This window comes from Sceloporus occidentalis, unplaced genomic scaffold, assembly GCF_023333645.1.
Source record: "Sceloporus occidentalis isolate IW3139 unplaced genomic scaffold, rSceOcc1.0.p SCAF_7, whole genome shotgun sequence".
Lineage (NCBI taxonomy): Eukaryota > Metazoa > Chordata > Lepidosauria > Squamata > Phrynosomatidae > Sceloporus > Sceloporus occidentalis.
This window is the reverse complement of record NW_028316987.1, coordinates 1691660-1701208: the sequence shown is the minus strand read 5'-3', so window position 1 is coordinate 1701208 and position 9549 is coordinate 1691660. Positions and strand designations below refer to the sequence as shown.

Sequence of the window (9549 nt, the reverse complement as noted above, 5' to 3'; positions counted from 1 at the left end):
AAGAAGACTAAACATCTCACAAAACTACAAACCCCAGAATTCCCTAGCATTGAGCGAGGGCAGTTAAAGCGGTCTCAGGCTGGATTATTTCTGCAGTGTGTTTTGGACCTGATGTCTCTTATGTGATGTTTTTGTGTATTCTCTTGCTATTTATCGACAAGATGTCCTGCATTTTTTTGGATTAGAGTAATTAAAAGTTTACTTACTGAAGGGGGAAAGTATAGTGTACCTTTCTCCCCCTATAAAATCTACAGTGAAAATAGCAATATAGAAGAGATTATTTTAAAATAATTATTTATACTGTTTAATTAATTAAAATATAGAAATCCCATTCTTGTGTCTTGTATTACTTTTGGGTGAGTGTCTCTTAACAAGGACATAGTAAAATGCACTCTGAAATTGTTACGGACTCTGGCAACTTTATTTGGTGACGTTAAGAGTTGCTATACTTTTGAACATATATAACCTGGGGGTGGAGAGACTCTTTTCCTTTGAAAACTCAAAACACCTCCATAATATATTTCTGACTTTAAATTACTGCTCACTTACAATTTATTTGAGTCTCGGTGACGTTGAAACAATATATTAAATACAGAAATATATTCTAAATGTATTAAATATAGAATCATTGGTGCGTTACACACCGCCATTTACTACGTGGTCCGCGCGTCCTAGGGTCAGGAAGGGGCGTGCTAGGGTTAGGAAGGGTCTCACCTTCCTAACTGGCCCTGTTCCTAGGACGTGTGGAGTGCGTAGTAAATGGCAGTGCCTGTCCACACGGGCGGCGCCATATTTATGTCTTGGACGCACAATGTCCGGATGTGGCGCGGTGGAAGTGACGCCATGAGTACATGCCTTGCGTTTCACGGCGCCACTTCCGGGGGGCCAAAAAGGAGCGCCATTTCGGCCTGGCCGCCGGGCCTTCTCAGCATAGCTAATGACAGCGGAGGCAGACTGCCCACTTTAGGGCGGTCTGTAATGCACCATAGACTCCTAGAGTTGGATGAGACCACAAGGACCATCCAGTCCAACCCTTTGCCATGCAGGAAATCTCAATCAAAGCATCCCTGACAGATGGCCATCCAGCCGCTGTATAAAAAGCTCTAAGGAAGGAGATTCCACCACACTCCAAGGGAGTTTGTTCCACTGTCAAACAGCTCTTACTGTCAGAAAGTTCCTCCTAATGTAGAGGTGGAATCTCTTTTCCTTTAGCTTGCTTTGCTCTGTGTTCTAGTCTCTGGAGCAGCAGAAAACAAGCTTGCTCCCTCCTCAATATGACATCCTTTCAAATATTTAAACAGGGCTATCATATCACCTCTTAACCTTCTTTTCTCCAGGCTAAACATACCCAGCTCCCTAAGTCGTTCCTCATAGGGCATGGTTTCCAGACCCTTCACCATTTTTGTCACCCTCCTTTGGACATGCTCCAGTTTCTCAATGTCCTTTTTGAATTGTGGCGCCCAGAACTGGACACAGTATTCCAGGTGGGGCCTGACCAGAGCAGAATACAGTGGCACTATTACTTCCCTTGATCTAGACACTATACTTCTATTGATGCAGCCTAAAATTATAAATAAAATTTATAAATAAAGAAATAATCTTATCTTCAAAACATTTTTTACTTATAGAACATGGCATTGAACAAAAATACAGAAACATGAACATTCACTAGACCCTTTGTTTTAATGTGCAGTGTCAGTATTCAAGGAACGCACAAAGACATGTGGGGTTCAGAGCTGCACAGATATTGCAACAAACATACATAAAATAAAAAGGAAGTATTGAGATAGTGCATGACAGTCATTTGCTAAGAGGCAGGTAGAACAATCTTTATGTCCCTGATGGGGCAAGGTGGTGACTTGGTTGGAAAACTGTAAATGTGGTATCTGTGTTAAACAAAATAACTGAAAAGATCTTAGTAACTATCTGATTCAGTTCAGTGGCAGGAAAATTAAAACAAGAATGCTCAGCTTTATTCTAGTGGAAAAGAACACGTCAGATTTAAGGCAGTATGGGTTCCCTTCAGATAATTTGTTTAGGTAATTTGGCCCACTATATTTTGCTGCCAAAGGCAGAGCAACATTTAATCCCTCCCCAAACGATTCAATTCAAGGTGTATAGTACCCCAGGAAGATTATTTTGTCAAATTACACAGAAATCCACATTTCTGTGTAATTCTGAACCTGTTCTTGCTTAAATAAATGAATGTTGCTGTCCTTTAATTACAAATAAAATACATTTCCTTGAAGCAACTGCTCTTCTGTCTAGTTCAGTGGCTCCCAACCTTTCCTCTGCCCCACACCCCCAGAAAGGTTTGATTCATGCCCACACTCCCTACAAAGGTAATATCGCATTTGAAGGTGAAGTCTAATTTCCAATTTTTGAACCACATACAAAATTGTGGGTGAACAAACTGAACTTATTTTTTTTAATTCAGTGGAATTGCAGGTCTTAACCTTAGTTTTTGTTTGGGTTCTGACTGGTTGGAGATGAGCTGGCTTTCCCACTCTGCATGGCTTGACATGGGCCCTTTGACACTCTTAAAGCATGTTCCTCCAGAACATCTGCTTCTTGTGTCACAGTCACACTTTTTTCTATATAGACATGCAATTGGCCCTCCATGTCCATGGATTCTTTATCCACAGATTCAAGCCTTCATGGCATGAAAATATTATATTAAAAGCAAACCTTGATTCTGCCATTTTATATAAAGCTCACCATATTACTACTGTCCATTGTATTTAATGGGACTTGAAAATCCATGGATTTTATTATCAGTAGGGAATCCTGGAACCAAACCCCAACGGATACCAAAGAGTCCTCTGTATAGATGTCTTTGAGTTGGGAAGATGTACTAATAGCCTTTGGATCCCTTCCAATTGTGTGATTCTGTTTTATTGTTGTCAACCCCAATTCTCCAAACAAAGTGAGGCATTTCAGTGGTATAGCACTTGCCCAAATTTGGCTTCCTTCCATTTATGAAATATTCCTTGGTGGTTTGTAATATTTGAGTTTGTGGTATATGAAACAAAGCATGACTTCTTTTTCTGTCCCGAATCACCCACCCTTTAGCTTCATTGGAAGACCCCAGACTCTATATCAAGAGGCACAGAGAAAAATGAATTAGTACCTCACCAACATCAGAACCCAAAATATTGGAGTTGCTCTACTTATGGTATAATTTTTGTTTGTGTTTTCTACAATGTTTCCAGCAACCTTATGAGATGTAGTATCATTTGTTAACTGCCCTCAAATGAGCCCCGACTAATGGCGACCCTGTGGAAGAGACATCTCCTAGAATCCCTATCATCCCCTGCTCTGATCAGGTTGCACATATTCATGTTTGTAACCTCCCTAACTGTATCTAGCCATCTGGTGTGTGGTCTTCTTCTCTATCTACTGCTCTCACCCTTTCCTAGAATTATTGTCTTTTCCAGTGAGTCATGCCTTCCCATACAACAGCCTCAGTCTTTTCATCTTCCTTTCCAGGGAGAGTTCAGGCTTGATCTGTTCTAGGACCCATTTGTTTGTTCTGATATCCTCAGCACTCTTCTCCAGCACCACATCTCAAATGCGTTGATTCTTATCTGCTTTTTCCACTGCCCAGCTCTCACATCCTTGCAGGGTGATGGGGAATACAATGTTTTTTTTGGTGCTCAATTGTGTATCGTCTTTTCCAGTCCTTTCATCATTGCCCTTCCCATTCCTAGCCATCTTATTTCTTGGCTGCAATCACCATTCTTATCAATGATCCATGGTCATTATTTCTGTTTTCTTTATGTGCGGCATTAAGCCTGCCTTTCCACTTTCCTCCTTGACTTTCCTTAGCAATTTTCCCAGAACTGAGATGTTTTCCACTAGTAGCATGGTGTCATCCGCATAGCAAAGATTGTTGATGTACCTTCCTCTACTCCTCCTTCTTCTGAGTCTAATCTTGCTTTTCTTTATTACAACTCCCCCTTAAAAACAGTTAATACAGTTTTTGTTGTGAGTAGTTTCTACACATTAGGAGAATGACTGAACGCTCATTGGATTTCCTCATGGATGCTTGGTGATGTGATAGAACTGTTCTCAGTTTACAGAAAAGGTGGGCACAGGGGGAGGAACTGTGGCCACCTTGATAATGTTGAACTGCAACTCCTATCTATCTTGCCTTTCCACTAAGGAGCTGAAAGTGGTATATCTGGTGCTCTCCACAATCCTGTCCTCACACAACCACCTTGTGAGGCATGTTAAGCTGGGAAATAGTAACACGCTCAAATTCACCAAGTGAGGTTCATGGCCAACTGAGTTCTACTGGACTGCAGCTCCCCTCATCCACAATTACCCTATTGGCTGTAGGAGATATGAAGCATAGTCCACCATATCTGGATGGTGCCAGGTTGGAGAAGAAAGCTCTAGGGCAATGCGTTTGTTTTGATTTATTTTTTAAAACATAAACTCAAGAAAAGACAGCACTCTGAAATTTAAATGAAATTATGCCACACGACTCCAAATCCTTCAAAAACTACTGTAGGTGAGAGAAAGAGATGCAAAGGTCTTGGTTAGAAATATATTCCAAGAAAATCTGGCTGTTGAGCAGGGTAAGCCAAGTTCAGCCCTCCAGATGTTCTTGGACTCAACCTGCACTCCAAGGATTCCTTACCACTGGCTACGGCTGCTGAGAGTTGCTATCCAACATCTGGAGAGGAATGTTTTGCCCATTCCTGTCTTAGCGTGGGACTTTGTACTGTTAACATTCAGCTGAGACTAAAAATGGACACAGTCCTCCTCTGGGGGTGGAGAAGAGGGTTCGTGGCAGATGAACTGTGCTGCTTCCTAAAGCCTGCCAGGTTTCCATCAACCAAGGCAAAATGTAAAGGGTGGCTTCTCTCCGGCACTCCCTTTCCTCCCCACTACCGTTTTCTCTCTCCCCTCAAAAAAATTAATCTATCAATCCCATAGATTCAACAGAAGAGAAAATAACTATGTCAGCCCCAAATCTATATGCCTTCCTCTTTCTAAGGGTGGCTAATGGGGTACTTTATCCACCCCTAGAGATGCCCCAAACATTCCCTTTTCATCCTTTCTGCTGGAGCAGTAACAGCAGAGAATTAAGACAGCTGGGTTTTCTGTTAATAACTAAAGAAAGACCTGCGGCTCATCTTTTGAAGAGATAGTAAGGTTTCTCTCCCTCAACACAGAAGTAAGTCACAAAAAAAGTGATTTCTCTCCAAGATCAGGGTTTTTCCCCCTCTGTTTTAGTAATTGTGCTAAAGTCTGATACAGTCCATCCTCCATATCCACGGATTCAACTATCCTCGGCTTGAAAATACGTATTTTTTCATCCCCAAAATCAAACCTGAATTTTGCCATTTTATTTAAGGGATACCATTTTACTACCCCATTGTATATAATGGGACATAGATTTTGGTATCCATGTGGGGTTCCTGGAAGCAAACCCCAGCAGATAGAAAGGGCCCACTGTACTTGGTCAGCTCTGAAAGCATAACACAAGCATTTTCAGGCAAGTTTCCCCATGAAACATCACATCGTCTTATGTTGATAACAATTACAACCCTGCTACAATTGGGGGGGAACAGTATCCCAAACTATCCCATCAGTCCAATCAAACCTCACTTTCCCATTTTTTTCAGGAGCCTTTGGGTCCCTGTACAATATTTTTACTCTGCTTGGAATATGCTGAGAGGAAAGAAACAATATAGAAAAATATTACTGAAAAAGCTTCTTTTTTAAAAAAAGCAAAAATAAATATTCTGAACTATAGAAGAGCAGAAAGAGCACAAAGATGCACAGTGTTTAATACACAAATTTACACTGGAAAAGGTATGGGATTTCGAATACACCAATGAGTTCCCACTGCCCCCATTTACTTCCCAGCAAGCTTTTCCAGAACCTACTACAACCAAACAACACTGTCTGTGCTGATACTTCAGAGTGGCAAACATTAAGAAAGGTACAGTTGGTTATCAGTCTGTTTCTTTTCTCTCTTCCATTGGGCCTTTACCAATGTTCTATGATCTTGAACTTAAAAATAGCCGGGGGGAAATATTTTCTCCACTCAGCAGTTGTGTATCTAAGACATAAAGAAAAATCAAACTTGTTTGCACCCCAGGACAGCAGAGGCAATAGCTTCCTCTCACCACTTAGATCCATCTTGTTCTATTGCAGGTATTTTCATCTGTCCTTGTCCATCTCCTTCCTTGTCACTAACCAGTTCTTCTAATGCATTCCCAGTTCAGGTCTTTTGAAAGCATGAGCTGCTACTTCAAGGCATCCTGCTGAATCATTCTTCTCTTTACGGCTAATCTTTGCAAAGGGTTAACCTTTCTCTAGAATGATCTGGAGTCGGTCTGTGGCACTATGCTGCTGAGATGCAAACATGACTCTAAACCAGGGTGGGGTCTCCCATTTCTGCAGGGGGAAAAAATCCACATTGTAAGACAGAAGGAGAAGGAGAAGGGGAGGAAAAAATGTGGAGAGCTAACTAAAAATGTCGAGAATTGGCAGAGGATATACACTGCACAAACAATTGCTAAAGCAAGGCACTTTCCCACCCATCTAGTTCATAGAATAAAAGCTACAGAAGGTATCAACCATAATATACCATTGTACTTTCTTTTGGTCCCAAACATAATAAAAAAAAACCCAGCATAATTCTAAACCAGTATATAGGACTCTATAAAAGGAAGCAAGAAAAAGAAAGGAAGTCATAGTAACAGCCTAAACATTTTCATAATCACATCATTATTTATTTTTCAAATATGTTCTGCTGAGTAAAAAGGCAAAAGCTGCAGCTTGCTGTTTAAGAAAGATTGCAAGTAGCTACTAAAGACAGAGAGCTTGAAAAAAACACAATCCCTATTTCTGCCTTTATACAGTTTAAACCCCCACCCCACCCCCACAAAATCAAACTTAACAAGCACACAATGTGTGGGTTTTAAATACCAGTTAGTCTGCCAACAAGGAGTCTTGGGAATCCCAACCTTCAACACTGTGCTGCGTCAAACGGCGAGGGGAAAAACCTTTCTCTTTGCTTAGCTGTCTTCCATAGGGTGCTGGCAGTGGTGCGGCTGGAGATGCTACAACATGTAGATGATGTAGGACAAGACCACCAGGCCTATAATGGCAAAAAACATGAGAATGAATATGTCCAGCATGATGGTGATGATGGGGAGGAAGGGGGAATGGGGACAGCGCCTGGAAGCAGAGGCTGGAAGAGAGCGAGAATGACAGATGGTGCAGAGAGGGAGGGAGGGAAGGAAGGAAGGAGGGAGGTTATTACACGCAGTGGTGTGTGTGTGTGCGCACACACAGCAGCAGCAGCATCTTAATAGACTGGAAAGATGCTTCCAGATGAAACACAACAGTCTTATTTTTCTTCAGGGCAAACAGCTGAAGAAAAGAGGAAGGCAATGGGAAAGATGGGGGATGTCAGCAAAGCAGCCAAGGGCTTCATGGCTGTAACACCAGCCATCCTCCTCTCCAGTGCGTTTTCTTTATTCACCATTTTTCCCTAGTGAAGAGATCCGAGTAATCTGAAAAGCGTGCACCATATTTTATGACCTTTGAGTTGTCCTAATATGGTCAGCCCTCCATATACACAATTTCTTTATCTACAGATTCAAGCATCCATGGCTTGGAAACATTAATGTGTGTGTGTGCATTCCAAAACTCAAACCTTGATTTTGCCATTTTAGACAAAGAATACCATTTTATTGTGCCACTGTATTTAATGGGACTTGAGCATCCACAGATTTTGGTATCCACAGGGAGTCCTGAAACCAAACCCCAGCAGATACCAAAGGTCCACTGTAAAAGATATCAATATGGATTTTTAGCCTTTTCATTTTTTTGTGTGTGTTTAAGTTGGAAGGAAAACAAAGGTGTCTGTTTGCTCCAGCATGTGGAATTGGATGCAAATCCTAGATGCAATTCAGAGAATATTAAGTCAGTGTGATATAGTGATTGAATTGTTTGAGTGGGATGCAGGCAATCCAGGTTTGGGTTGACCCTAAGCTATAAAATTATTTGGGTGACTTTGGCCAAACTCTCTACCTTGCAAGGTTGTGGTAGGAGAAATTGGGAAGAAAGATGTATGCCATCTTGAATTCACTGAAAACGGTAAGGTATAGAAATAACTAGTGAAATAACTTTATAATGCTTTGGAGATTTGTGACTTAATTGTGTGGGTAGTTATCCACTGAAGCAGACTACAACTATTCCACACAAACATGATGCTAGAATTTGCTGTGGGCGCCATGAGTCCCATACCAGGAGAAAGGCAGATCAATCAAATATATGACAGTTTAACACCTAGTGCCAAACCTCAGGAATGGAGCTTCTCCATACTTACCTTGGCTGTTCCTTAGAAAGCAGGCAGGCACTCTCAACTGGGGTCACACTCAAAGACTTAAAAAGCTTAGCCTAAACAGATCCTGGCCTAAATTCTTGTATAGTACTGACTAACGTATCCACTGAATCCATTAAATTTATCTACACACTGATTTGCCATTGAATAATGTATTAAATGAGTCTACTTTATCAACAGGCTAAAGCCAATTCAGCTCATACAAAGACTTAGACCATGTTGATTCAGGTGAACTCAATTTCTAGCATATCCCCCCTCCCCTGCTCTTAATATAAACATAAGACAAAATTTTGGAAATATAAATAAGAAGCATAGAGAAGAACTGGCATTTTGTGATCCCAAATTTAATTAGGATCATAGTAAGGAGAAAATGTGTAGATGCCCTTCTGCAGCTGAGACACCCACTGTCCAAATGCATGGACTGTTGTGAATGAGCTTTTCTCAAGCATGCACTTCTCCCCCTCGTATTTACTGCTTTGGATAACCCATGAATTGTCTCCAAATTCAGAATTAGAAATTGTTGTCTCTAGTTCTGGTTTGGAGGCTATCTATGGTTTGCCTAGAACAGAAGGTGAAACAGTAAGAGTACAAAGGAAGGATGATGTGAGCCTGAGCTTTCTGTGCTTGAACTGGGCCACTTTTATAGTTATCAATCCAACTTTTACAAAGTTTGCGTCAGGATGGATAAATTTCATGCATTTGGAATAAACTGTGGGTTGTTCTTTTAAAAACCATCTACTAGGGCAGTGGTTCTCAACCTTCCTAATGCCACAACCCTTTAATACAGTTCCTCAGGGTGTGGTGACCTCCAACCATAAAATTATTTTCATTGCAACTATCGGAAATATGTGTTTTCCAATGGTCTTAGGTGACCCCTGTGAAAGGGTCATTCGACCACCAAAGGAGTTGTGACCCACAGGTTGAGAACCGCTGTATTAGGGCAAAGTACAAAGGACATAAACTTGGTATTAAAGAATCCTAAGCCCATGAATTTTTTGTTGACTGCTATACAAAACCTAATCCTGATTGTTCCTCCTCAAACTCTGATTCAGTATCATAGTACAGGTCAAGGAGGCAGGAATAACTTGTTGATAGAGAGCTTATTGGAAGTTTTTGCCAATCAAGTGCAAATCACCCAGATACTCAAAGTTATGTTCTACCCAACACTAGTTTAATGG

At 41.1% G+C, this 9549-nt stretch overlaps 1 long non-coding RNA gene across 3 annotated transcripts in view; it reads right to left on the bottom strand.

Moving 5' to 3' along the window:
* The window catches only part of LOC149308998 (uncharacterized), a 50816-nt gene extending 43599 nt beyond the window's left edge, over positions 1–7217 (bottom strand). For 2 of the 3 annotated variants that reach the window (XR_016281874.1, XR_016281875.1), the window contains exons 1-2: positions 6949–7217; positions 6144–6414 (exon numbers count right to left, since the gene is read on the bottom strand). This is a non-coding gene — a long non-coding RNA (uncharacterized LOC149308998). Of the gene's footprint in view, positions 1–1664; positions 6415–6948 lie in introns of those variants that run through there. The other variant, XR_016281873.1, reaches the window with a different exon arrangement.
* Between the last annotated feature and the right edge of the window lie 2332 nt (positions 7218–9549).